Source organism: Manis javanica, chromosome 4 (genome assembly GCF_040802235.1).
Source record: "Manis javanica isolate MJ-LG chromosome 4, MJ_LKY, whole genome shotgun sequence".
In the NCBI taxonomy this organism is placed as follows: Eukaryota; Metazoa; Chordata; class Mammalia; order Pholidota; family Manidae; genus Manis; species Manis javanica.
This window is the reverse complement of record NC_133159.1, coordinates 76,694,787-76,719,828: the sequence shown is the minus strand read 5'-3', so window position 1 is coordinate 76,719,828 and position 25,042 is coordinate 76,694,787. Positions and strand designations below refer to the sequence as shown.

General features: G+C 39.5%; 1 long non-coding RNA gene across 1 annotated transcript in view; it reads left to right on the top strand.

Moving 5' to 3' along the window:
* The window catches only part of LOC108400708 (uncharacterized), a 61,355-nt gene extending 36,539 nt beyond the window's left edge, over window positions 1-24,816 (top strand). Inside the window, exons 2-4 of the long non-coding RNA XR_005055944.2 lie at window positions 10,810-10,866; window positions 15,365-15,411; window positions 24,351-24,816. This is a non-coding gene — a long non-coding RNA (uncharacterized lncRNA). The remainder of the gene's footprint in view (window positions 1-10,809; window positions 10,867-15,364; window positions 15,412-24,350) is intronic.
* The last annotated feature ends 226 nt before the right edge of the window (window positions 24,817-25,042 follow it).

Genomic DNA, 25,042 nt, shown 5'->3' with positions numbered 1-25,042 from the left:
TTCTTGGAGGATGAGGCACAAATGAGGAAACTCAAGAGGAACCAGTTCCTCAGGAGAAAAAACACAGAGTACCAAGTTGCCCTTTGAGGCTGAGTCTGACTAGCTTGGGGTCAATTCAGAGGATGCCAAGGATGTCTTAGCCACAAAGTTCACAGTGGAAGTCAGGCAACTCCAAGAATTAATAAAAACTCCTTGTATTTGGGCAGGGTTTGACTGACAGCAGTAGTGAGTTTTGGCTTAGACTGAGCTTGAAATGTGCTTGTTTCCTCTCCAGAGCTGAGGCCCATTTGCACAACAAGCAAAAGACAAGGTAAACAACTTCTGTTTAGACTTTCCAAGATCTATTTCTCTGGACGACATGGAAAGAACTCTATGACACCACATCGCCCAGGAGTGAACCCAAACACTGGGGATCCTTTCAACATCCAAAAGGGGTCACTTCTTTGAAATGTGATGACTCCCTAGAATGACTTTCTCATTTAAATGACATGGATATCAGAGGAGCCCAGGCCGGGAGGTGAAGCAGAGCAAACTCACACTCTTTGACTACAAAAGAAAATGCATATTTTTGATGAGCCTGCACCAGCTGCCTTCTCAGGTTTAGAATGTTTTCTTCTCCTTTTGCCTACGAGGAATGTTGCGTGTAGGCATAAACAAATGCCTTCATTATTTATTTATCCTAGGCATGCTGCACTAAATCATTCTACATGGGAAATTTGCTATTTTGTTTGGCTGGCAACTGCTAAAGCTAATAGGCTATGAGAATCTGCTTTGGGGTTAGCACTTGGAATTATTTAGTATAGGTGAACGCCCATTAGGCTGAAAGGTGTTACAAAAACTAGAAGCATGAGGTTGGGTAAAAACACCTCCATCACCCTGACTTCTGGCTCCTTGTAGCCCAGATTCTATTGAAAATGTAAGGATAAGTAATTGCCTCTCCATTGGAGCTGTGGTCAAGTGTGCCACAGAGTCCTGTACAAATGCCTGTCTTGGAAATCATACTAATAGAGAATCTTCTTTCCAAGTTTTCTTCAGAGCAGTCATTGCTAATAGAAAAGAAATGGTAAGCAATAGCAGGTTCCCTACATGAAAACCCTGGTTTGGCTTATTAAATACTGTTTTGTGCCATGCTGAACAAAGTCATTGACCACATTCCTTTCATGAAACTCCCAGGGACTAGGCTGAGATACAAGTTGAATGGACAGCTATCCACCTATCCCCAACTAGCAACTTTCCTGATTCTCCCACTTTGATCAATGGCATCACCATTGTCCCAATTACCCAGGCCTATGGACATCTACTTGTGAAGAATGATCTTTCATTGTTCTATCTAAATATGTCTGGGACTTTTCACTTACTTCAACATTACCCTAGTGCAGGTCTACAATCACAGTGGCCATATGCATTCCAACTCATCTTTCTGCCATCACAATGTAGGCAACACAGTGCCTTCAAATTTATTTACTTATGTGTGTTGGACACTATGCTAAGTGTTTTACATGGGTCACATTATTTAATGCAAATAACCATGCTGAGAGGTAAGCACTCTTTTTAAGCCAATTTTCAGATGTCTTGTTTGTGGCCACATGGCGAAAAAGCCTGGGATTTGAATCTGGGTGTAGTAGACTGATTGTATTTATGGCCCAAATTCTTTACCTCTTCCTGTATCCTTGTCCTTTGCCATGTGACTTTGTAGCTCCCCTGTCAAGATGTTTCCCCATCCCTTGAGGCTGAGCTCAGCCATGTAATTTACTTTTGCCAATGGGATGATAGCAGATGTGATTTAGTCAGAAGAGCATGCACATTATTGTTTGCTTTCTTCTCTGCCATGGCCATGAGGAAAAACATGTCCAGGTCAGCTTTTTGGAAGGCAAAAGACCCACTGATCAGATCCAGGTCACTCCAGTTGTGCCAGTCTTAGTCATCTTGGATCAGACGACAGCCAGTCAAGACAGAAGAGTTGCCTAGCTTCCTAGGTTTCAAAGTCAGTCACCCAATAATATTTGATCAAGTCCTCTTCCTGTTAAAAATAAATCTACCAACCAATAGGTCAACCTACCCATTCTTCCTAAAAAACTCAATGCTGCCCAAAAGATAAAGTACAGACTTCTGAATTCCAGTGCAGCAAGTAAGGAGCTTGGAAGTCACCACTTTGTCCAAACAACAAGCAAAAAGTTGAAGAAATGGAAAAATCAATAACTCTTTTTAGATCTCTCAGCAAAATGAGGTCACAAGGCAAACCACTGCCCCAAAATTGGAGAGACAGACAGGCAGATACAGAGAACCACACTTACCTGAGTAGAAACTCATTATAGAAATCTTTGTAAAAACCACTGCCAGGGTAGTAAAACATGAACTGTAATTGACAATTGCTGAAACTCAGTGTGGACAGGTTTGTGAGTTGAAAACTCTAGTAGGCCCTTCACACCTTTGTGAATTTTACCTCCTGGAGTTCTAACATGTTCTCACAGAGAAGACTGGTGAAAAATAAGAATTCCCTTTGTGCTTCTGGAAAGGAGAGGGAAAACGTGTTCATATTGAAATATTGAAACATTTTGTCCTTCTTAACAAGTCCTGCCCTTAAGAGGAACTATTTTCCCAGAGGCTAACCTAACCTAGAGTTTTGACGAGCCAAACAAGCATAGGAGAAAAGAAATACCCAACTTCAACATTCTCCAACCACCCTATCCCGCCTCAGAAGGGGGAAAATAACTGAGAAGCATTTGTGAAGTTTACAGCCTAGGACCAAGGCTCACTAAAACACTGAGACCAAATCATATGATTACAGAATGTTTCCCCTCCCCCATCAACTTACCGCTACATTCTTAAGACCTATTAACTGCAGTTCCTCTTACTCAGCACATTGTGTTTGGATTTCAACAAAAGAATTACAAAAAATACTAAAAATTTTAAGGAGCACAGTTTGAAGAGACAAAGCAAGCATTAGAACAAGACTCAGATATGGTTGGAATTATCAGACTGTGAATTTAAAATAACTATGATTAATATACTAAGGGCTCTAATGGAAAAAATAGAAAACATTCAAGAACAAATGGATAATGTAAATAAAGGGATTAAAATTCTAAGAATAAAAAAGAAATGCTAGAGATAAAAACACAAATAAAAATGAAGAATGTTATTATTACACTGGACATGTCTGAAGAAAGAATCTCTGAACTTGAGAATATGTCAATAGAAGCTTCTAAAACCAAAAAGCAAATAAAAAAATACTAAAAAATAGGAATAGAATATCCAAGATCTCTGGGAAAACTACAAAAGGCTTAATGACAATACTAGAAGGATGAAAAAGAGAGTAAGGAACAGAAGAAATATTTCAAACAATAATGATTGAGAATGTCCTCAAATTAATATTAGATATCAAACCATAGATTCTGGAAGCTCAGAGAACACCAGACAGGATAAGTGTAAAAGAAAAACTACACTTAGGCATGGCCTATTCAAACTGCAGAAAATCAAAGATAAAGAAAAAACTTGAAAGACGCAAGAGAAAAAAAAATACCTCTAGAGGAGCAAAGACAAGAATTACATCTGACTTCTCTTCAAATACTATGCAAGCAAGAAGTGATTGGAGTGTTGAGAGAAAACCATGCCAATCTACAATTCTGTGCCTATGAAATTATCCTTCAAAAAGGAGATAGAATAAATATTTCTCAAACACTGAGGAAATTCATTCATAGTAGACTTACTTTGCTAGAGATGTTAAAAGAAATTCTTCAGAAAGAGGGAAATTCATATAGGCCAAAACTTGGATCTGTATGAAGAAAGGAATACCACTAGAGAAGAAATAAGTAGAGGGAAACAAAAACTTACTTTTCTTATTCTTAGTTGATCTAACATACAACTGTTGTTCAAAATTATAATAGCAACAATATATTCCATTATGTATACACATACATACATACATACATACATACATACATACATTTATTTATTTATTTATGTATAAATGAAATGAATGATAGCAATGATACATGGACAGGAAAGAAGAATTAGGAATATTTTGTGTTAAAAATTACTGCCACTACCCGGGAAGCAGTATAGTGCTATTTGAAAGTGGTCCTGTGTTAGCTGTAAACATATATTTCAAACTCCAGGCAACCACTGGAAAAAAAATTGATATGTTAAGAAAGGAGAGAAAATGGAATCATATAAAATGTTCAATTAAAACCAGAAAAGGCAGAAAAAAGAGTAGAAGATAAAAGTAGAAACAAATAACAAAGGCAACAAATAGAAAACAGCTAATCCAACTATGCCAATAATCACTTTAAATGCAGCAGTCTAAATACATCTATTAAAAGACAAAATTTACCAGAATGGATCTAGAAAAAGACCCAACTATGTGCTGTCTACAAGAAACACACTTTAAATATTAAGAAACTTGAAGATTAAAACTAAAGTGATGGGAAAATATATAGCATGATAACACTAATTTTAAAAAAGCTGTAGTGGCTATATTAACTTCAGACAGAGCAAACTTTAATTCAAGGAAAATTATCAGGGATAAAGAGGGGCATCACATACTGATAAAGGGATCAATAGTCCAAGAAGATGGAACAATCCTTAATATTGATGTACCAAACAATAGAGCATCACAATATGTGAGGCAAAAGCTGATGCAACTGCAAGGAGGAATAAATGAATCCACTATTATAGTTGGAAACTTTAACACTTCTGTTTCAGAAGTGTATAGACCCAGTAGACATAAAATCAGTAAGGACATAGTTGAACTCAACAGCATCATCAATCAACTGGATATGATTGACATCTGTAGGCTATTTCATCCAACTGCTGCAGAATGCATGTTCTTTCCAATGCTCACTAAGAACATACACCATGATAGACTACATTCTGGGCCATAAAACACACCTTAAACATTTAAAAAGACTAGAAGTCATACAATGTGTATTCTCTGACTACTATGGAATTAAACTAGAAATGAATATCAAAGATATCTGGAAAATCCTAAAGTATTTGGAGAGTAAATAACACACTTCTAAATAATATATGAGTCAAAGAAGAAATCTCAAGAGAAATAAAAAATATTTTGAACTAAATGAAAATGAAAATACAACTTATCAAAATTTGCAGGATGAAGTGAAAGCAGTGCTAAGAGGGAAATTTATAGCATTGAATGCATATATTAGAAAGAAAAAATATCTAAAATCAACAATGTAAGCTTCCACATAGTACACTGGAAAAAGAAAAGCATATTAAGTCCAACGTAAGCAGAAGAAAAGAAACAGTAAAAATTAGATCAGAAATCAGTGAAATTGAAAACAGGGAATCAACAGAGAAAAACCAATAAAACCAAAAGCTGGTTCTTTGAAAAGATTAATAACATTGGTAAGTCTTTAGGCAGACTGACTAAAAAAAAGAACACACAAATTACTATTATCAGAAATGAAAGAGGGGACTTTAGTACAAATCCCCTGGATAGTAAAAGGATAATAAATAAATAATATGAACAACTCTAGGCCTACAAATTCTACAATCTAGATGAAATGGGCCAATTCTTTAAAAGACACTACTTGCCAAAACTCTCATAAGAAGAAACATACAATCTGAATTGAATTGGCACATATCTGTTAATGCAATTGAATAAATAATTAATAAGTTTCCAAAACAGAAAGCACCATTCCCAGCTGGGTTCACTGGTGAATTCTGTCAAATATTTAAAACAAAATTGTACTAATTCTCTATAATCTCTTCCAGAAATTAGAAACAAAAGGGATTCTTGCAAACTGTTATAAGAGGCCAGGATTACCCTAACAGTAAAACCAGACAGACTTCATAAGAAAAGGAAACTACAAACTAACATCTCTCATGAACATAGATGCAAAAATCCTCACCAAAATGTTAGCAGATTGAATCCAACAAAGTATGAAAAGAATTATAGATTATAACCAAGTGGAATTTATCCCAGCTTGTTCAACATAGAAAAATCAATTAATGTAATTCATCACATCAATAGGCTAAAGAAGAAAAATCACACGATCAACTGAGGAGGTGCAGAAAAAGAATGTGACAAAATCCAACACCCTTTCATGATAAAAACTTTCAGAAAGAATAAAGGGAAATTCCCTCAACTGAATAAAGAACACTTACAAAGCTCTACAGCTAACATCATACTTATTAGTGAGAAACTTGAAGCTTTCCGGCAAAGATGAGGAAAAGGACAAGGATGTCCCTTCTTACCACTGTTTTTCAACATGGTACTAGAAGTCCTAGCTAATGCAATAAGACAAGAAAAGGAAATAAAAGCTATACAAATTAGGAAGAATTAAACTTGTCTTTATTCACAGAAGACATGATTATCCATGTAGAAATTCTGAAAAAATTGACGAAAAAAAAGAAAACCACCTAGAACTAATGAGCAATTGTAGCAAGGGTATGGATAAAAATGTCAATCATTATTTTCTATACCAGTAATGAACACTGGAACTTGAAATTAAATATATAATACTATTTACATTAGCAAGTTCAAAAATGAAATGAAATAAATACAAAACTTAAAAATATGTACAAGATCTATATAAGGAAACTACAAAACTGTGAGCAAAGATATCAAAGAACTCAAGAAATGGACAATAAATGGACAGAACTTCCATATTCATGGATAGGGAGCTTCAATACTAAGATGTCAGTTCATACCAACATGATGTATAGATTTGATACAATCCCCATAAAAATTCTAGTAAGTTATTTTGTGGATACTGACAAACTTATTCTGAAGTTTATAGAGGCAAAAGACCCAGAACAGCCCTCACAATATTAAAAGAGAGAAAAAGTCAGGGAACTGACACTACCCAACTTCAAGAGTTACTATAAAGCTACAGTAATCAAGACAGGATAGTACTGGTTAAAGAACAGACAAATAAATCAATGAAGCAGAATGGAGAGCCTAGAAGTAGACTCACACAAATACAGTCAGCTGATCTTTGGCAAAGCAGTAAAGGCAATACAACTAATAAAAGATAGTCTTCTCAATAAATGATACTAGAACAACTGGACATCCACATGCAAAAAAAATGAATCTAGACACTTTGCAAATGAAATCTTTGCAATAAATTTCCCTTTGTAAAAATTAATTCAAAGTGGATCACACACCTAAAATGGATAACATGTAAATGTTAATGCAAAACTATAAAACTCCTAGAAGATAATATAAGAGAAAATCTAGATAACTGTGGATTTAGTTAGTACTTTTTAGATGCAACATCAAAGGTACATGAAAGAAATAATTGGCCATGTGGACTTCATCAAAATAAAAAGCATTATGCTCTATAAAAGACAATTTCAGGAGAACGAGAAGACAAGCCTCACATTGGGAAATAATATTTACAATAGATACAGCTGATAAAGGAATGTTATCCAAAATATATAAAGAACTCATAAGATTGAACAATAAGAAAACAAACAACCTACTTAAAAAAATGGGTCAAAGACTTGAGCTCTTCCATTCCAAAGAAGATATACATATGGCAAATAAGTATGTTAAAAGATGCTCTACATCATATGTCATTAGGGTAATGCAAATTAAAGCAACAATGAGATACCACACATGCTTATTAGAATGGCCAAAATCTAAAAAACCAATAACACCCAATGTTGTTGAGGATGTGGAGCAATAGGAATTCTTATTCATTGCGGGTGGAAATATAAAATGGTGTATCTTCCACTTTGGGTGATAGTTTGGCAGTTTCTTACAAAACTAAGCATGACTAAGCATACTCTTACCATACAATCCAACAAACACATTTGTTGGTATTTATCAAAAGGAGTTGAAAACTTGTTTACATGAAAACCTTCTCATAGATGTTTATAGCAACTTTATTCATAATTGCCAAAACTTGGAAGTGACCAAAACATCCTTCAGTAGGAGAATGGCTAAATAAACTGTGATACATCAGACAATGAAATATCATCATCATTGAAGATAAATTAGTTACCAAGCATTGAAAAGACACAGAAGATTAAATTCATATTACCAAGTGAAAGAAGCCAATCTGAAAAAGTTATATACCTGTGAGATTGCAACTATATGACATTCTGGAAAAGACAAAAAACTATGGAGACAGTAAAATGATCAGTGATTGCCAGGGGTTGGTAAGGAGAAAGGGATGAACAGGCAAAGCAAGAGGATTGTGAGGGCAGTGAAATTACTCTGTGTGATGCTGTAATGGTGGGTACATGTCATTATACATTTGTCAAAACCCATACAATACTAAGAGTGAGCCTTAATGTAAAGTATGGACTTTGGGTGATAATGATGTGTCAATATAGGTTCATCAATTGACATGACAATATAATAGGTTGATCAGTTGCAACAAATGTACCACTCTAGTGAGAGATGTTGACAGCGGGATAGGCTGTGCACATATGGAGACAGGGAGTACATGCAAATGCTCCATTCTTTCTGCTCAAATTTTCTGTGAACATAAATCTGCTCAAAAATTAAATTTATTTAAAAGGCAAAACAATAAAGCAACTAACTAACTAAAAAGAAAAAAAAAGGTAAAGAACAGATCTTTACCTTAACAGAGTGGCCCTTTATCCTTGAAACTTTGCTTTCTTCATGTTCCATTATAAAATTCTTCTCTAGCCAAAGCAGTCTATTCACGTCCCCAAAATATTTCTGTCCTTTTGCACCATCATCCCAGCTCACAGTGTCTTCTCCCTGTCTCTCAAGCACTGAGTCCTACACCTTCCTAACTCATCCTTCCCAGAAGGGATGTCTGCAGCCTTTGAACTCCCCTGCATTTGTGCCAATCATTTGGCCCTTAGCAATGGCTACTGTGTGGTATTATGTAGAGCATATGGTTTTCATGGATGTGTATTAGCTCTCTAGCATGCAAATTCTTTCAGGACAAGGATCTTGCCTTATGATTTATTGCATCTCTCTCAGACTTGCTTGTGTAAGAATTAAACCAAAGCATCAAAACCTGCATTAAAATTTCAGAGTGATGCATGACCACAGAAATTCCACATCAGGAAATGCATGTCACAGTCCCTCAGTGTCACAGTGTCACTGGTGGAAATGACTCCACAGCAGCATTCAGTCACCTTCTGATATCTGAAGTGCCAGATCTCTGGGAGTTACTCTTTTTACCTTGGTGGTGAAGGCCACAGACCCCTCAGTATTTGCTCAGAGAGTGACTTTAGTGTGGCAAAGCCTTTATGGTGATTACCAGTGGGGCTACCCTTCTCTGTGCTCACCCTGGGGAGAGTGAAGATGAATCCACTTCCAAGACTAAGATCTGAGAACCTTTTCCCAGAGGCAGCAAGCTCTCAGCTCTGTCATACCTCTGGTGCCCTCAGAGCTCTAAAGCAGCAGCTGTCATCTGGGTGTAATGGGGGTGTGTCCAGATCTGGTGGTGTTGGTGAGAGAGGGTATGGCAAAAGCCCCCCAGTTGCCTCCATGGTCCCCTTTCCTACTCAGCCCCAGCCATACCCATGTTGACTGAGAACCGCCCTTGTGATAGTTCAACCTTCAGTGCAAAGGAATATCTGTCCTCTTAACTAAATATGTCCCAACAGAGAAATCAGATTCTTTTTCAATGTACCTTAATTGTAGAAACAGTTCAGGTAATAGGTACTTTGTCCTGCCCCAAATTATCTGAGATATGATCTCAATCTGATCATTTTAACTATTCCAACCTTCGAGTGTTCAATACTATCTTGTTTTATAGGGAAGACTATGTGTCTACAAAAATGCACCATGTTTCTTTGTCCTTGTGTGTCTGAATAATCATACAGGATTTTGATAGCATGAGTGCCATGTGTATTTATTGTGTCTGCAGGTACACACATGCGTAACATACTAATTGAATTGTTCCAAAAACACAAATATTTTGTAGGGCTACAGAAACATACTAAACATCTAAATCTACAAACTGCTGACAAACGGCACCTTTTCTAACAAAAGAGAGCAGTTTAATAACAGTGTTAGGAAGCTGGCAATATGTTTGTTAAAATCTTTAATTAGGGACAGGCTTTCCCAGAGGCCTCTGAAGGCAAAAGGTGTAAATGGAGAAACTGTCCCAGCCTGCATGCTCTGTGGTGGCTCTGTTCCGAGCACAGATGGGCTGGTGAGGAAACTGTGAATGGACAAATGATAACAGACTACTCTGTAATTCCAACATCAGCTCATTAGCAATCTGTCATAGATTTTAATATGTATACTGATGAAAGTGCAGAAATCATAAGACTTTATAAGATCTGTACATGTCTAACTGAAAAGGCCATTAAAAATGAATTGGCATAATGGCTATTAATAAAATGATAATGTCAGGGGAAGCACATTGCATGCTTTGTAAACTTGCTGGAACATGATGATTTTGTGTGCTCTTAGGCCATCACAGGAAGCTGTGATAACAATGGTTTTTTGATGGATATTATTAATAAATAAATAGGTAGGCCAGCATGGTGGGGAACGTGAGGGACATGAAGCCATATGTGTTTCCAAAGAATGAATAGTGACATTTCTGTTTTGAAAAAGACTGCATCAAAAACTTTAAATTCCCTTAGATCACAAACCTGGGAATGACTGTAAATGATATTAAAGTTGCTAGTTAGTGGTTCAAATAATTGTCATTGAAAATATATTTATGTAAAAAAACAAAGAAAAACACATTTGTTTAGGTGATATGTACACAATGGGCTTAATTTGATGGATATCAAGGTTTGCTCTCTGAGGGAGAAAAGAATAAACATTGAATGCCAAGTGCTTTACATTTGTGATTTTATTTAATTTTCACAACCCAATGAGGCATTTCCCCCATTTTATAGGTCTGGAAGTGACAGAGTCCAAGAAGATTACGTGACTTCATGAAGATAGTATAGCTGGTAAGTGGAGATGATTCTATTTGAATACAGTTTTTATGGTTCCAAAGCTAATCTTTTTGCCACTGTATTATATTGCCTCTCAAGTCATCTGTCATGAACAAGGGGGAGTAACCTTTTAGGACCCTTATTACTTACTATAGACAGAGGCATAAGGGCCCCAGAAATTCAGCTGGGCTCAACTTAGATGAAGCTATTCAATTTTAATGGCACAAATGGACACTGACTTATTTAAAGTATATACTTTAAAATTTATTTTGAGGGAGATATCTCTGCTTTAATACTGGAACATGTCTACATGATGTACGATTTAGACTAATCATCTATAAAATCTAGTCAAAATAACTCTGAAAGAGCACATATATCATATGATTCCATTTATATAAAGCTCAAAAAGATCAAACCAATTAAAGCTGTTGAAATCAGGATGGTGGCTTTCTTTGGGGAGAATAGCGACTGCATGCTGGTACCCAGGGGTGGGGCATTCCTCAATTTTTTGATTTGAATGCTGGTTATACCAGTGTATAATTTCACTTTATAAAAATGTGTTGAGTTTGTAAACTCGTGGTTTGAACACTTTCTTGTATGTATATCATACTTCAATAACATTCACCCCCAAAAATGAAAGACAACATTTTTTCCTTACATGGTTCAAATTGGATGCCTCCTTGCTCAATTTCCATATTTTGTGGCCTTGGACAAAAATTGTTCTTTATGTAAAGCTTATAGTTGGAAATCTCCTTCCGGAGTTTGAAGAGTATAAGCAGGGGAATATGTGTGTGCCTCTGTTCCTGTGAGTGAGTGTGTGTACACTTTCTTAAGCATGCTTATATCCTGGAAGTGGAGAAATACCAATATTCTTTCTTACTCTCATCTCTCAAACTCTTGGAAAACCCAGAAACAGAACACTAGTCAAATGCAAATTGTATACAAGCCTGGGGATGGAGCTGTCTTGTTTGGTGACCCTCTGTTGGCAGCAATTTCCTAGGCAGTGAATAGCCTCTGCTCTCAGGAAACACCTTCTCCAGCCAAGATGTTGAACCCACTCTTACCTTGTGTCTTCACCCCCACTTCTCCTCAAGTCTTCTCACTGCAGGCTCCAGTGGAAGAGCCCAGGGGTGGCATGAGGAGGATTTATGCATCCCACAGACACTGAAGGGCTGATTCTGAGGGCTCTCAGACAGACTTACTCCATTCACCCGCACCTCAGATGTATCTCCTACCTTAGATCATATATCTACTCTCATGACCCGGTCTTTTTAATCAGCAAGGTAACTCAAATGAAGTAGATTATTGAAATGCTTCATGGCATAGCCTTTGCCAAAAATGACAATTTTACTTTTAGAACTTACTGAAGCAGAATATCTACATATAAGGCCCATGCATCCACATATTCAAAATACCCCAGGTGATTCTCAGTTACATTAAAGTTAGATGTACAGCAATGTTGTTGCAATATCATTTAAAAAAAGAACAGAAGGAGAGGAGCCTAATGTTCATCACAAGAGGATTAGTTAAAATAATGGTAATACAATAATATTCTGCAGCTTTGAATATATGATGTACAGCCATACTTATTGACATGGAAAATGTTCATAACATCATTGAATGATAAAAAGCAGGTTATACTACATTGTATTATCTCATAACATTTTTGTTTGTAAATATGTGTGGGTGATGCCAAATTATTAGCAGTGATAATCTCTGGATGCTATCCTTATTTTTCATTGCCTTCTTCTATATTTTCTGAATTTTTTGTAATGAACATACATTATTTTTATATTCTAACAACTCAATAAAGCTATTTTAAAAACAGAAAAAGTATTTGATATTTGATTTCTTGGAGAGGTACTTCAAGTGTACCATCCCAGTGAAATGTGTGGCTGGTTAATTCAGAAGATAGCAATGTCTGCCTGATCCCTTTAAAATGTGAAATATCTAGAAGACATCTCTGTTGGTCTATAGATCAGCCAATATGCCACTGGAGTAGAACTTTCTGAACACAGTGGTGGCTTTGCCGCTGATGTTTTCTGTAACAGGGATTTTTACTCATTAGAGCTAGTGCCTTTTGTGGAAGACAGGAATGGTGGGGAGGGTTGAGAAATACATTCTTTAATTTTGGGAAGTGAATCTGCAGCTTGAAGACAGACTCTCTGACTTCTTTAGAGGAGATTGCAGCAGTGGAAAAGAGTCCTGAAGAAAAGGGCAGGGTATCAAATTGCTGATGTATACTGTTTTTTTATGATTTCTTTCACCCTCGTGCCCCTCAATGTGTTTTTTGTGTTTTTCTTCAGCCTGTTCTTATAATCAAAGAGAGGTGAAATGAGATCCACTGAAAACTCTGGTATTTTGCCTCTTAGACTACAATCTTAAGAGTGCATTTTCTTAATCCAATTCTGTTTTAAATGTTGTCAGGATGTACCATAATTGGTTGTGGTAAATGACACTGGAACCATATTGCTACTCACACTGGAAATGATATGAGCTCGGCATGCTGCTGATCAAATGCATTTCTGCATTAGAACTATTACAGGCAGAGTACCTTCATGGGATTCTTTCCTCCTAATAGTTTTCCAGGGTTTATGCTGAAAGGGTTCTGTCAATCAAGTCTGAAAATCAGCTTAGCACCCTGACTCAGGTTAATAAAATGCAGCTGCCAGGATCTCAGCTCAGAGGCCTCTGTTCCCTGCTTCCAACATTACGAAGCCCCACTAAAAATGCCTCATTATAATTGATACTCACTTTTAATAATACACCTTTCTTTTTAATGCAAAAATGCCTCCAGAAAGAGCCTTTGCTTTACACAAAGCCTGCTAGAAGAGAGACCTGTATCAAAGACAGAGAGCTGAGAGGAAGTAAGACAGGCTAAATGTATTTTCACAAGTATCCTGGAGACAGACTTGGTGCAGATTCTGACCTTTTTTGGGGTGGTTTGGAATCAGGATAATGCATCAAGAATAGACACAGAAATAGGGCTATAGCCCAGATTATATGACTGTGAAGGTGGCTCTGACAGTACCAATACCAATAATGGGAAGATGAGAATTACAAATGAAAAAATTTATTTTACTAAGGAAACAAGATGTCACAATGCAAAAAGCCTATGACAACTAATATGTAAATCAGAAGATATCCTGTTACCTTTCCACTCCTGCCTCTATCATTCATGGGGGCCACTGTCGGTGCCCATGTGCCCCTTCTCCAGTCTTATCCTCTGCGTCTGTACCCAGTCCCCCTTCCCTCCAGCCCATCACTGGTCCATGGCCTCTTCTCTGCAGCAGGTGAAGGCTGTGCCTTCTTCCTTCCTCCTTCATGACCTCCTCTTAGAACTCCACCACTGCCTCCCAAACATCCTTCTGAAGTCCTCGGGTGAGGGTCATTGTTGTTTATTCATTTACTTATTAATGAATTCACTAACTATTGAATTACTAAGTCACTTCCTGGTGGTACAGTCCCCATATCACCGTCTCTCAGTGCTTCTAAGACCAAGACTTGTAGGCCAATTGATTCCAATTCTCTTCAAACAGAAATATTTCTCTTCTGGTTTCTTGGACAGGGGCACAATCCACATTATAAAAGGACATTGGGGAAGTCAAAGTGCTGGAGGGAAGCTTGATGGTTTTCAAACTAATTTACTTTCTAGAAAGTTTCTGCTGGCTGCCTCTGTGCAAAGGGAAGATGTGATAAACAGAGCCTTGGGTAAGGGGCAGGTGTTCCCATCCAGTGAATTTTCAGCATGGTGGTGTATCATTAAGGTATACAATAAAGTAGGAAACTGAGGAAGGGATATTATTAATTATACTTCAGTGTTGTTGGTTTGAGAGTCTCCATTCAGAGGCAACTGGGGTGATTTCTCAGGAAGGGAGAAGAAAACAGTTTTTCATGGGTGGTAGAGCTATTGTTAGGAAAGTTTTAATGAGTCACTCTGGGCATGGGCCTCCTAGCAGGACCAAATGGCTCTGGAGTCTGTGAGTTCACATGACATTAATATACGGGAATGCTTCCCTCCATTCCACTTGCTTCAGATTCTTTTCCAAACATTACTTGCCCGAATTTCCCAGGTCAAGGGAAAAGAACAAGCGTGTGCACATTTTCATTTGATTGTTTATTTCACTGGCCTGTGTTTCTTCAGAGGCATTTCTTTTCAGGTTGTATATTTTAGCACACGTTCCCCAACACGAGGTGAAGAGCAGAGGCCCCCTGCACTCTCTTTGGGATGAAGAGAATCCCACCAGGCAGTGACTTAGTGATTCAAGAGGCTTTTATTTTCTTCTGATTTACATATCAGTTGTCACAGGCTTTCTGCATTGTGACATCTTGTTTTCCATAGTAAAATAAATTTTTTCATTTGGAATTCTCATCTTCCCATTATTATGACTGGCAGAAATCAAGGACTTGTTATATGCTCTGCTTCATATTAAACTCTCGATAAAATGTATCTCCACTTGACCCCCCACAACCCTGTGAAGTTGATAATGTTCTTTTTATTCTCAATTTACAGAGAAACTGAGAGGAAGTTTGGGCGACATGCTCAGGATCATCCAGCTGGTACATAGATTCTAACCTGATCTGCCTGTCTGCATGTGCTGCTCCATCACTGCCATGCTCTGTACTTTCTGAGCTGATGATATTCCATGCTTGAGCCCCTCCTGATATGAGTTCTTAGTGTCCTGTACTTGGTAGGAAAGGGTGCTCTACCTGTTCCTATCCCTGGAACAGGACCTGGGGTACTTTTGACTCCAGACCTCCTTTGAGACACTGTTACCACTGAAGAGGAGATAGTCTGCTAAGGAAAGAGCTTCAGCTTTAAGGTCAGAAGTATCTGGCTTTCAATCTTGGCTCTGGTACTTGCTAGCTGTGTGACCTAGGCCAGATAACTTAACCTCTCTGAACTTCAACTACCCAGCACTGTTTTTAACATATAAATTGCTAAAAAAAACTATTGGGTGTATATGACCCCTGGACTATATTCAGTCTGTGCTTCCAGATGGTGCCACTTCTATGGGGAGGGGCATGAGACTATGATTATAAAAGATCTAAAGAAGAAAGAAAGGAGTAAAACTGAAACTTGAGCATTGCTCCTCATTTTGTTTTTTTATGATTTTTTAATAATCCTTTTCACATTAATGGAACGTGGGTCTAATGGTAGAAGGAAGATCCTCAGTAGGAAACTAACACTAGTGGCTACTTCACATGGATGATTATCAGCGATAGGCCTTGTAACAGCCCAGCATAGTAAGATCAGGAGCTCCATAATACAGCTGAGGAAGCTAAGGCTCAGAAAAGTTGAGTGACATGCCTAATATCATACAGCTATTAAGTGGGATTTGGAACCTCCAGCCGTCTAGCACCAACAGCTGTCCTCCTTCCACACCACCATTCTGGACGCATGCAATGCTGAGTGGGAGGCCTGGTCCAGATAACTCAGGTCCCTGCCTTCTCCTCTGCCTTCCCAGGCTTCCCAGCAGTGGGGCTCACTGATCTCTCTACCTGCTTGAGTGCATGGAGCAACCGGGGCTTGAGGCAGGGTTCCCTGTAAAGTATTGCAGGAAATTTGAGACTTGGAAAAAGTCACTAAAAATCAATCCACTTAAAATGGGTTTCCCAAATTCTATAGTAGTTTTAAAAAAAGGTTGGACCGGGACTTGGGACCTAATCTTGAAAATGAAATTAAAACTAAAACTCAAATTAAGTGAAATTAAAATGATACAAAAACAGGTATGTTCCAAGAATTAAGACTGTGTAACAGATTTTTTCAAAACTTCATGGCATAAAGCAATCAAGTGTTATACTCATTGTTTCTTTGAGCCAGGAGTTTTGACAGGGCACAGAACATGATTCAAGCAGTTCCCCGCTGTCATTTTGCTTCATCAGGAAATCCTTTCTTATCTACTTCTCTTCAAAACTGTAGGAACTCAGATAATGAATACTTTAGTGAGGAGTTTCCCCCTCTCTGTCACTCCCTTCAACCCAGCCTCTTCCTTCCCTGCATGCAGTACCTCATCACTGCCCTGTGCTTGTTTTATTCCCTAAAGTATAATTCTGCCCCTTGCCTTCCACTATCCTCTGCGCCTCAGTTAAGATAACTGGGTTTCAAGGACACAACTCATTCTGAGTTCCTGTTTCTGGCATCTGGTTAGATCCCCAGGGCCCTGGGGCCTGGACCCTGTTAGAGCTCCAGCTGATAGGTTGAGTCTGTCCCCTGGAGAGAGAGGGCTCTGACGCCACCTGCCCGTCAGGGCTCTAAGTGTCTGCTTCTCTTGGTTTCCTCTCTCTGTGCTCTGCCCATGTACTGGGATGCTTTGCTTCAGTGAGGTCACATTGGGAAGAGCACCTGCCCCAGGCCTGACACTGTGGGCACTGAATAAATGTGAGAATCCCATTATTCAGCTAGGCCCCCAAGTCCCTGACTGGGAATGGCTGCATGCCTTGGACACCAGATCTTGACCATTTATCAAACTCTGTTCTATTTCTATTCCCCCGGTCTCCATCTCCTCCAATTCATTGATTATTGGCTCAACCTTCCCCTCATATCTCTGCATTACAGCTAAGAGTTCTAGTGAATCTAATCAGGGATCTTCTTTGAATACCTTGAAAGAAAACCTGAGGTCCCAGAACAATTTCACACTAAAATCTCTTTCATTCGACAAATATATATTGATTCAAGCTCTGGTCTTCTGAAGTTCCACCCCAAGCTGATGATAACGTGGTGAAAGTCAGGCCCAGCCCCGTGTATCCTGTTACCTTTCCACTCCTGCCTCTATCATTCATGGGGGCCACTGTCGGTGCCCATGTGCCCCTTCTCCAGTCTTATCCTCTGCGTCTGTACCCAGTCCCCCTTCCCTCCAGCCCATCACTGGTCCATGGCCTCTTCTCTGCAGCAGGTGAAGGCTGTGCCTTCTTCCTTCCTCCTTCATGACCTCCTTTTAGAACTCCACCACTGCCTCCCAAACATCCTTCTGAAGTCCTCGGGTGAGGGTCATTGTTGTTTATTCATTTACTTATTAATGAATTCACTAACTATATACTGTACCATGCCTATAAACCACATAGCATAGGGCTAGAGTATAGGCTCTGGGGTGAGACTGAGCCTAACTTCTGGGTCTGCTGCTTACTAGCTGGGGGTCCTTGGGCAAGATGGTTTTCTTCTCTGGGCACCAGTTTACTATCTATAAAACATTGGTTGGTAATATTACCTACTTCATAGGCTTATTGTAAGGATTAGGTGAGTTAAGTCATACTAAAGTGCATAGTGGGTTCCCCAAATTCTATAGTAGTTTTAAAAAAATCTTGGATGGGGACTTGGGACCTTGTCTTGAAAATGAAATTAAAACTAAAACTCAAATTAAGTGAAATTAAAATGATACAAAAACACGTGTGATCCAAGAATAAAGACTGTGTAACTTCATAATCACATGGAAGGCTTGTTAAACACAGGTTGCCAAATCCTATGGTATTAGTTTTCTATTGCTGATGTAACAAATTACCACAAATTCAGTGGCTTAGAACAACACAAATTTACTATCTTACACTGTGGAAGTCAGAAGTCAAAATGGGTCTCCCTGGGAAAGAATGAAGGTTTTATCAAGGGCTGAGTTCCTTTCTGGAGGCTCTAGGGGTGAATCCATTTGCTCACCTTTTCCAGCATCTTTAGGTTGCCCATATTCCTTGGCTGGTGTTCCCCTTTCATCTTCAAAGCCAGCAATGGCCAGTCAAGTCACTGTTATGATGATGTCTTTCTGGTTCTGGCTTCTCTGTCTCCCTTACCCCTGTGAGTATATTGGGCTCACCCAGATAATCAGGATAATCCCTTTATTTTAAAAGCAACTAACTAGCAACCTTAATTCCATCTGCAACCTTAATTCCCCCTTGCTATAATACAAGATATTCAGAGGTTTCACAGATTAGGACTTGGAAAGGGCCAATATTCTGTCTACCATATGTACTTTCAGAGTTTTTCTTGATTCAGTAGGTCTGCAGTGGGGTCCCAAGAATTTGCATTTCCAACAAGTTCTCAGATGATGTTGATGTTACTAATCCAGGAACACACTTTGAAAACCACTGGTTTATATGTACTGGCTGTACATCTTCACCCTTTAACAAACTTTTTGGATCTCTAAATATGAGCCCAACACAGTAGTAGATGCTGGGAATGGTGCCTGTCCCTGCCCCCTGCCAACGCCCATAATCTAGAAAAGGGAGCAAACCATTTCAGTTTGGTGTGATATATAGATAGTCTAATAGAGCTATATGGAAAGTTCCAAGCATTCCCTGAGAAGAAAGCAACTAACCGGGGCAACGGTATTTTCATAGAAGAGCTGACATTTGAACTGGCTATTAAAGAATATAGAGGAGATTTTGAGGAAGTTAAGGAAGAGACGAATATCGAAGTGCTGGAAACAGCATATGCACAAAGAGCACAATGGGTTTAGGGACTGGGAGTGGTTCTATGTAGCTGGAGATGACAGTGCACTGCAGTGGGAGAAGAATTAAAGTTGTCTGGAAATATACCATGTTTTTCATAATACCATATTAAGGATTATAGGGGACCTGTTTAAGTTACTTGCCCAGCCTCACTGTCTTATTTGAGAGCATTCTTCTCTTCAGTTCCTGCCACAGATATGAAGCTCAGACTGTCATGTTTTGTCCACATGACCTTATTCTAAGAGGTAGGAAGGTTAGGTAGACTTGGGTTCAGAATGCTTTTGAGGGACTACTATAATGGTACGTGTGGGGGATGGTGAGGGTAAGGGAGTAATTTCTGCTCGAGAATGGGGCAAAGTCACAGACAGAAGCAGAGATGAGACACTGAAGCAAGTGAGAGAAGCCAGCAAACACACCTGCTGCCTGGCTGTACTGTGTGCCTTACGGAAGTCAGCTGTTCCTCTCTCCCTCCCTCCTCCCCTTCCTTCCCTCCCTTCCTTCCCTCCCTTCCTCCCCTCCCTTCCTTCCTTCCTTCCTTCCTTCCTTCCTTCCTTCCTTCCTTCCTTCCTTCCTTCCTTCTTCCCTCCCTCCCTCCCTCCCTCCCTCCCTTCCTTCCTTCCTTCCTTCCTTCCTTCCTTCCTTCCTTCCTTCCTTCCTTCCTTCCTTCCACAACAAAATTGAGAGGAAGGTATTGAAATTTTCCGTATACCTCCTGCCCCTACACAAGCATAGCCTCTCCCATTTTCAACATCACTCACTAGAATGGTACATTTTTTACCAAAGGTGAATGTACACTGACATATCATAATCAACAAAGTCCACCCTTGTTTCTTTGTAGTAAATCTTCTTTTTCATAAATGAGACAGAGAACATTGTTTTTGCAACCAATGATCACTAATTTATATACCGAGTTTAGATTTTTCTTGGCAGAAATAAGCCAGTGGGTGTGTATGAGGCAAAGGAATAACACAGATTTGTGTTTCAGAAAGATCTTTGGCTGCAAAAAGGGTTTGTGGGAGATGATGAAAGGCTCTAGCATTGGTCTGGGCAATGGAGAATGAGAACCCGAATTCAGGGAGCAGAGGTGAGGATGGGAGGAGGAGTGGGTCTAAGGGGTCCTTGGGAAGTAGAATTGATAGGACTTCATATACTGAGCTGTGGGATCCCAGGGAAGAAAGAGTTAAGGGCAGTCCTTAGTTTCCAGCTTAATGAATTGAAGAAATTGCAAAGTTGTTAACAGAGAAAGCAAAGAGAGAATCACATTTTGGAAGAAAGATATGAAGCTCAGTTTTAGACACACTTAGCATTTGAGAAGCCTGAGGCAACATCCATTGACACTTTATTCCTGGAGGTCAACAGATGATTTAGAATAGAATGAGTTATAGGTTGTATCCACTTGACTGCATTAGAGTCTAGAAAGAGTTTAGCATGAGAAGATAAGAGAGACAACAGAATGCAGGGAACACTTAGCATTGATTGGCCAGACGAGGCACTCAAGCCAGACAAGCATCTGAGAAGGAATGGTCGGAGGGGTAGAGGGAGAGCCAGGAGGGAGGGAGTCATAGACACTCGAGGAGATCTTTAAGCAGTTAGGAATGACCATGAGGGTGAAATTGTGCACTGCGATTAAGTAAGATGAAAGTTGAACATAGTTAGTAGTAGTTGATATTTGAGGCTTTGTTTCTTTTTTAAAGAGATCAGTTTCATGAAAATGGAAGTGTAATGGTAATAAGATGCAGTCATCTTGGGTGAGGACTGACTGCTTGGTAAGGAAGTAGGCAAAGCAAGAGACAGCTACCCTCTCTGAAAGTTTGGATTGGAAGAAAAAGAGACAACTGGGCAGAGCTTAAGGATGAAAAGAGGTAGAAGACTGATTGTAAAACTGATTTTAATTCTTTATTCCTCCCTAAAGCCACACTCTTTGTGATGGGGCTTTGCAGCCCCTCCCATCAAGAGTAGCATCTATTTCCTTGTTCTCAGGCTGGTCTTGTGACTTGCTTTTGCCAAAAAAATGAGGCAGAAGTGATACTGTGCCAGTATGAGAGGCCTTGTGTATTTCTCTGTCTCTTGGAATGCTGCCTGGCTCCATGAGAATAGGTCTGTGCTGACTTGATGACTAAGTGATCAGTGGCCCAGTTAGCGGTTTCACCATAACTAATAACCTGCGAATTGCCAGGCATGTGCATGAGAACGTCCTTGACTAGTCTTCCCAGCTGACCCACCCGCTGAGGGTCCTCATGAGGGTATGCAGGCAGTGCTCAGGCCCGGCTGCAGTCAGGGGAGCCTGGCCCAGCTCTATATTATTGTCCAGATGACTCATCCATTTGGGAGTAATAAACATGCTTTTGATTTTAAGCCACTGTTTTGGGATACTTTGTAACCCATCAATAGCCACTGGATTCCGATCATTGGAGAGTTTCCATTACCCTGCTTTAACATGTAGGAGATTTGAGCATATCTGCACATTGTGGGAGAGAATACAGAATTGAGAAGATTCAAGAAAGAGGGTATAAATGATGGGAGAAGGGAATGTCACCAAAAGCCAGCAGCTTAGCTTGGAAAGAGGCAGAGGGCCTTCTCTGCTTTCGAGATAAGAGAAGAGACGCGGGCTGGAGCAGGATGTTCTGGACTGAAAATCAGCGCATCACTGGGCCCTTAGCCCTAAACTGTGAGTCAGGTGGTAGCTTCTCCAGCTGCGTCCCTGGACCTGCTCACATTTAACTTCCAACCGAAAATTAATGCCCCAAACTCAGACATTTCTACAACTGTTAAAGCTAAAAGGAGTGTCTGAGACAGATTTCCTTCTGTTTTCACTGGCATGTCAAATGTCACAGTGACAGCAAAGGAATAATCTTCAGTTGTGTATAATGAGGTCTGAAATTTCCATCTCCACACCTTAATCATGAAACTTATTTCACTAGATAAACTGACAGCAGAGTCTCAGGTACTTAAACAAAAGTTTGAGAAAAAAACACAACTGCCCACATCTGTGTTTTTTTTTCCTGTTGCCACTTTTATGGTCCAGTTATTTTGTCTATATGCACTTGTTTCCAGTTTTGTCTGGATTCCTCAACAGCCAGATTATTCCTTCATCCTAGACAGATACTCCTCTATCCTGGAAAACGACTAAGTAGAAAGACAATTGGTTTGGATGACAGAAAAACTGAGTTCTGGGCTTGACTTTGTTATTAACTAGCAAATTTTTCTAGACTAAGTTACTGAATGCCACTTTCCTCATCTTAAGAACGTATTCATCCAGCAAATATTTATTGAATATTTACATGTGCCAGGCTCTGTTGTCAGTACTTAGGATACATCGGTGAAGAAAAACAGACTCATGTCCTCAAGGAGGCTCCATTCTGGGGGAGTCAGATGATGGAAACAAATGCAATGGACAGGACGGTTATACCAGATGGCAGGTGATGAAAGTGCCATGAAAAAATTAGAAGCCAAGTGGGGCTGGAGGCAGGCTGCAGGTTGGGAGAAATCCCCGAGGAGATGACTGGGGAAAGGTGAAGAGGTTTCCATGAGGGCATCGGGAGGAAGATGTTGCAGACAAAGTCTCTAACAGTATTTCCTCAGTCTTTGTTTTCCTTCCACACTCCATTTCTGCTTGTTGACCTCAGGGAAGGTTTAGAACTCATACAACCTTAGGGCCAGTCTTCCATGCTATTCCATACATTTCTTTGAACAGCTAACAAACAACCACCTGTTCCCTATGAGTTAGCCCCATTGGCACTTGGAGCAAGGACCTGCTGGTTGCATTTCCTTTCAGGGACCTCTGTGTGGTACGTTCTTGCCACTCAGAAAGCTAGCTCTGTGCTGTGCCAGACATCACATGGCTATTTCTTGCCTGCTCTGCACAGGGCAGTGAAGCCAACAAATGTAGCTTAAAAAAGACATAGCTCTTGGTAGGGAAAATATTTCTGAGTGTTTTCAGTGTGCCAGGTGTTTTGCATGCTTTATTTCCCCTAATCCTTCTGCCTTTCTAAGGTTAGCATTTTTCCATTTTGCAGGTCAGGAAACAGAGGTTCAGAGAGTCTGGGAGATTTACCTATGGTCACATAAGTAGTAAGGTTCATAGTCAGAATTTGATCCCCAAGTGCATGTACTTTTAACTATACTGCACAGCTTCTTGTCTTCCTCTGTACCCTTTAATATGTTTATATATATTCATATATGACAACAAGAGTCATTTATTTTAAGGCATAGCGCATGGCGGTCAAGAGCTTGGGCCACATCATAGCTGTGTGAGCATGGCATGGCACTTAACTTTCTGAGCCTCCATTTCCTATTTGTACAATATGTATAATATGGATATCCAAATCATAAAGTTGGGAGGATTCGGTGAAACAATTCATATAAAGTATGTAGCATAGTATCTCTTACATAACTGTTATGTGTTAACAATTATTCTCATATTTTTTATGGATTTTTTTTAAAGGCACGTCTATATATTCCGCTACCTCTGGACGGCTCAGGGTCTGGGAAGCTGAAACAAGCCTACTTACTTTTCACTTCGATTATTTGTATCCTCTGTTATGCTTATGTGTTGAGACATATGATATTACTTATTCAAGGAAACATTATTTTAAAGAAATGCTGTTATTATCATTGTAAGGAATTTGGAATAAGGAAACTATTGGTGGGGTAGATGGATTTGGAGGTTTCTTGGAGGAGACCGACTGAGCAGGGCCTCAAAGTGGGTACAGAATTTTGATTCAGAATGAAAAACTGGGGGGCATTATCAGTGAAAGATTCTTGCAAAGTGGAGCATAAAGACGGGAAAGAGTACTCAGTGAATACAGTCTGTTCAGTGGTAATTGTTTGGTGGTGTGTGGCAACTAATCCAGGTGATTAGAGAGAGAGTATTTTCCCAATACCTACTGTGGAGAAAAGAGGGCATGTGTGAAAAAATGCCAAAACACTCCACCTCAAACCCCAAAATTGAGAAAGATTGCTGGTTGAGGCCAATTCCAAGAGCCCTGCTGCCAGAATTATTCTGGGTCATCAATCCAAATGGAGCTGGAGGAACCTCTGACACCCCCTCTCTCTGCCTGCAGGTCAGCTGTCTCCAGTCCTGAGGTCATCACTCATCAGAGGGGATAATCCCAAGGACAGCAGGATCTGCTTCGTCACTTGGATTTAGGAGCAAGAAACCCATCAGGCAACTAAACAGTAACAATGACCCACATTTAAACACACTGAGAGAAGAGCAGGAGGAAGAGATTGTGCAAGAATCCAGGAGCTCTTGCTGACAATGCCTATGGAGACACTGATCACTGTGCGCTCCATCCATTGAACTGTAGTAAAAACTCTCCCTCCCCCTCCCCCCCAGAGACATTTGGATGTGGGCACAGCATCAGTTCAGACAGTGGTCTATCTTTGGATCTGGCCTGGGGAGGGCAGGGAGACCTGGGTTTGAATTGGTATTCTGCCACTTCTTTGTAGTATGGTTTGGCAACATTTTAAAATCTCTCCAAGTCTCAGTTTTCTTGTCTACAAAATAAAGCTAATACCTACACAGGAGCTTTTAAAAGGATCAAATGCAACAGAGTCTGAAAAACACAAGTTAGGCCCTTCTCTTTATGGAGAAAGAGAAAGGTGTGGGGCCAAAAATGAAACAATGAATGCTATTTTCAAAATTATCCTTTTTCCTTGGCACTCATCTCAGAATGTATGCTTGTGTCTTTAGTTCAAATACCAGGGAAAAAAGAGAGAGAGAGAAATGAGGAAAGGCAGGAAGTCAGATTCT